The sequence below is a fragment of the Panthera pardus genome, unplaced genomic scaffold, assembly GCF_024362965.1.
Source record: "Panthera pardus isolate Hobbes unplaced genomic scaffold, ASM2436296v1 HiC_scaffold_16, whole genome shotgun sequence".
NCBI lineage: Eukaryota > Metazoa > Chordata > Mammalia > Carnivora > Felidae > Panthera > Panthera pardus.
Window position 1 is genome coordinate 101,269,941 of NW_026526721.1, and position 5,066 is coordinate 101,275,006.

A 5,066-nucleotide genomic window follows, 5' to 3' on the forward strand; every position below is an offset into this window, starting at 1 on the left:
TACTTAGGCAGCAGAGGTGCTTTATGGATAATTTTCATTTCCTCACGTAGAATACTGAAAAACATGTACTCTAGGGTCAAAATTTAATCAAATCAATAATTTGCACTGCTTCATCAAGGGCACTGTTAAGTGAAGCCTTTATTCCTTTACTGTAAATTCGTGGTGGTAAAAATATAATGAATACTAGTGCAGTTTAGTGCCACTGCTTTAATTCATGCCAAGGTGCCATACTTTTTATTGAAAATTGCTTTTGCAATACCAGTGCAGATTTCACCCCAGAAAAATGCTTTTGTGTTCTTACAAAAAAATATTTTTAATTTGTTGATCTCCTGAGAGGGTCTTAGGGACGCCTAGAAGTTCATAGAAGTCACTTTGAAGACCACTGTAATTGCATGATTAAATTATGTTATGCATTTAAATGTGAATAATTTTGTTTGGAATTTATTAATTTTTACTTATTATATTGAAGAATTGAAGAGGCTCAGATTACTTTCAACCTTGCAGAAGCCTTCACCAGATGGATGAGAACAAAGTACACCCAGGTACATGTGAATAGGGCTGACTGAATTGAAGGCATAAACAGTTAAGTTGGGTCAACTTTTCAGCCTTTATATATTTAAGACCACAAACTATTCAGTCAGTGGTCCAACTATGCCTTTACTTTAACACTCTGTCTAATAGGAAGAGAAGTATCAAAAGACATAGTTGACTAATAACATCTTTTTCTAAGGCTGTGGAAGTAACTTCTTACCTCCCCTGTCATTTTCTGACTCCAAAATCACAGTCTACTGTATATTTCCATGACCGAGATGACAAATTTAGGATGTTATGGGCCAAATGGTGTTCCCCCTTCCAAATTCACATGTTCATGTCCTAACCTCTAGTACTTCAGAATGTGACTGTGTTTATAAATAGGGTCTTTAAAAAGGAAAATTAAGCTAACATGAGGTCTTTAGGGTTGGTCCCTAATTGAATATAGTTGGTATCCTTATAAGAGGAAGAGATTAGAATACTGACATTCACAGAACGGAGGATCATATGAGAACATCAGAAGACGGACATGTACACACCAAAAAGGGAGGCCTGATAGACCAACCTTGATGACTCCTCGATCCCAGATTTCTAGCCTGCAGAACTATGTAAAAAATAATCTCTTAAGTCCCCATTCTGTGGTCCTTTCTCATTGCAGCTCTTTCAGACAAATCAAATGCATTTGAAAAGTAACTGCTTCTAAAGCCAACTCAGGAATGTTATATTTAGTTGATACAATTATATACTTGAAATTTCTACTTTCATTGGCTTGGGATGTAAATATATCCACAATCAATGTACACACGCAAAAAATTCCAGCATAAATCCCTTTAAGATCTGATATTTTTAAAAGGGGAAATACAACACGTGTCAAATTGGGTTCTATTATTTTGTAAAATGTAAATTTTAAACAATTACAAGGGGCAAAGAAATGTAGTGTAGTTCTTTGCTCAGAAAGGAGAAAACTGAATATAGAGAATCTAATCATTCTCTGTTCTAGTTCTTGATAGTTGTTAATGGTCTCATACTATATTTTACACACATCAACTCAGTTAATCCTCAAAACCACCTAGAAGCACTATTATTATTCCATTTTATTAAAAAAGGAATATGAGACTCAGAGAGATTACACAATTGCTCAAATCACAGAAATTATAAAAAGCTGAGACTTGAAAACAATTTTTCTAATGTCATAGCCAAGACTTACACATTAAAATTCTGAAAGAAGATGACAAATAACATGAGTGATAATTAATCAAAGATAAGCAACATAGTGATATTCGTTATTTGTGGGCTTTTCATTTTGTTAACAATTTTTCTTTCAATTTTAACATTTCTTTTAAAAAATTTAGAAGTCAGAGAATATTAGAAATAACAGGGCAATGAATATTTACTTTTATAATGGATATAGATTTACCAGGTGTTAATATTTTACTATATCTACTTTACCATTCTTTTTCTATGAAATTACAGCTAATTCTCAAATATTTATCAGAACTTACACATCATCACTTTAAATCTACAAACTTAGAACTTATCTCCTAGCAATAAATCATCTAAAATCTATAATGCATCTAATATTGGTGTTCATTCACACTCAACAATTTAATACTGGTAAAAACCATGTATTAAACAATACATTAACCATATTCAAATTTTTCAGTTACTCCAAAAAATGTTTTTGTAGTGTCTTTTTTCAAGAACCATGAACCATTCAAGCAAAGTATAATGAACATTTATAATGCGATAATGGTTTGGGGTTTTTTTGGTCTCCTTTTTTTTTTAAGAGAGAGAGAGACAGAGAGAGAGCATGCACAGGGCAGGGGCATTGGGAGGGAGAGAGGGAAAAAGAGAGAGAGAGAGAGAGAGAGAGAGAGAGAGAGAGAGAATTTCAGGCAGGCTCTGAAAGGGCGGGCCTACGCCGGCCAACTCCATCTTGTTCTGTGTCCTTCACCTTGACCACACCTCCTCCCCTTGAGTAACCCACCCCTCACCTGCCTAACAGGGCTGGGACCCTTCCACAGCCAATCGGCTGAGGCCACAGCCATTACCTCACCAACTGCCCTTAGGCCCCAATAAAACCTTTGTCCTTTTGAAACTTGCTCTCTCTCCCTGGTATCTCACCGCTGCATCGGTGCAGGTAGGGGATTGAGCTCGAGCTAGCTCGAATAAAGGCTCTTTTGCTTTTACATCGGACTCAGCTCCCTGGCAGTATTTGGGGATCACGAATTCTGGGCATAACAGCTCCATGTTCAAAGCAGAGCCCCAAGCTGGGCTCAGCTCAAAACTGTGAGATCGTGACCTGAGCTGAAATCAAGTCTGAAGCTCAACCAACTGAGCCACCCACGGACAAAGTTTTTGTTTGTGTGTTTGTTTTGTTTTTATCTCTTTAATCAAGATTTATTCTCCCACTTTTACAGATATTATTTAACAAACACACCAGGTTTTTGCTTTGGGATTCGTTTTGTGTTTCTTTGTTTTTCCAGAATTTCTTTCAATTTGAATTTGTCTCAATCTTTCCATCATAGCTAGTTTCAGGGGGAAATTTTTGGTCAGCAGGTCAGTAAATTCACTTAGGTGTGCCCTTCTGGGTGCATCACCTCAGGAGTCACATAATATCAGTGGCTCTGTTTTTATGTTGTTAAATTTGATCCTTTAAGGTGTAAACTGGCTGCCTTTATTTGCATGCATTCCCTTTCCTCCTCCTTCTTCAAGTCCTTTCTTTTGCAACTGTCGTTTTTCTTTCTTTCTTTCCTTCAAGGGCCTGTATTGTGGCAAGTTTGTAATGTTCCTCTTCAAGTGTAAAGATGTCTTCCGACCTTTATAGTTAAAAAGTAATCATTCAGAACCAGCGGTGGATTGTCGGATGCTGGGACCCGGGGTCCTGGCAGCAGGGTGGCCTACAGGCCCAGGGCAGGGATGCATGGCCTCTGGGTGGGAGCCGGCGCTACAGCCAAGAAGGAGCTTGCCGAGGTCAAGTATAAGGAACGAAGGACTGTCTTGGCTGAGGACCATCTGGCCCAGATGCCAAAGCAGTTGGACGTGTTCAAGACCAACCAGGAGGAATTTGCCGGCAAACACAAGCAGGAGATCCTGGAGAAGCCTGAGTTCCTGGCGCAGTTCCAGGACACGTGTGCACTACTGGGGTGGATCCTCTGACCTCCGGAAAAGGATTTTGTCTGAGATGGTAGGCGGGGGAGATTTCTATTATGAGCTGGGTGTCCAAATTATCGAAGTGTGCCTGGCCCTGAAGCACCGGAACGGAGGCCTGATGACTCTGGAGGAACTACATCACCGGGTATTAAAAGGAAGGAGCAAGAAGGCACAGGATGTCAGCCAAGAAGACCTCATCAGGGCCATCAAGAGACTGAAGGCACCCGTTTCCACATCATCCCTGTGGGTGGCGCCTACCTCTTTTGGTCTGTTCCCGCTGAGCCCAATACCGATCACACTGTAGTGCTGCGGCTGGCAGAGAAAAATGGCCACGTGACTGTCAGCGCTCTCAAAGCCAGTCTTCTACGGGAGACGGAGCAAGCACAGCAATGCTGAACACCCTGGCTGGACCCACAGCCCCGGGGAAGCTCACTATTGGCTGCCAGCCCTCTTCACTGACCTTGGCTCCTAGATTACAGCCAGAGGCCAGAGAAGTGCTCCCCTGAGGCTGGGAGTGCAGGAGGGGGTGGGGGCAACAGCAGGCAGGGAGAGGAGGGAGGAGCTTAAAAGCTGAGACTTCCTTGGAAAGGAAAGGAGGAAGTGAAGGGGAGGCTAGGGGAGGGAAGGAAAAAGTAATCATTCAGGTAACACTTTGGCTGTTTGAGTATTTTGTCCCCTCGCCTCCCCTGCAGATACTTTTCACCAACTGATTTTAGTATTTGTTGGTGATTTTGTCTAAATCAGTTATTACAGAGAAAGGTGTAAAGTGATTTTCTGATTCTCTCCTTTCTGATTTTACTAGCTGGCATTCTCCTACAAAACTTTTTTTATCCTATTAAAGTCATATATATAGATATATATAGATATCTATATATATATATCTATATATATATATCTATATATATATATATAGTTCAACCTATCCTTTGCTTTTGATTTTCAGTATAGTTTCTTTTAATTATTCACTGGGTCATTACTACCATGGTTGATGCTAAAAGTAATTTCAAATCCGCCAATGGAAGCAACTTCTGATAGGGTAACATCTGGTTTTTGTTGTTGTTGTGGTTGTGGTTGTTGTTCTTGTTCTTGTTCTTATTTTTTTGAGGGCATTTGGAGGAATAAATCTATTTATTAAACATAGTATGTGCCAGTTTCTTTGCATGTACATTCAATTCTCATAATAATCACATGGAATAGGTAACATTATAATAGTCATATTACAGATGAAAACAACAACTACAACAAAAACAAAAACAAACAAAAACCAAAAAAACAATGCCAGAGAGATAAAGAAACTTAGATAAGGTTATACAGAAATTTGGGCCTGGATCAATCTGGCCTTTTTCCATTTTACCACAAACCCCAGCCAAAGAGCTTATACT

At 39.5% G+C, this 5,066-nt stretch overlaps 1 pseudogene; it reads left to right on the forward strand.

Moving 5' to 3' along the window:
- The first annotated feature begins 3,450 nt into the window (after window positions 1–3,450).
- LOC109258373 (vacuolar-sorting protein SNF8-like) lies at window positions 3,451–4,190 on the forward strand (annotated as a pseudogene).
- The last annotated feature ends 876 nt before the right edge of the window (window positions 4,191–5,066 follow it).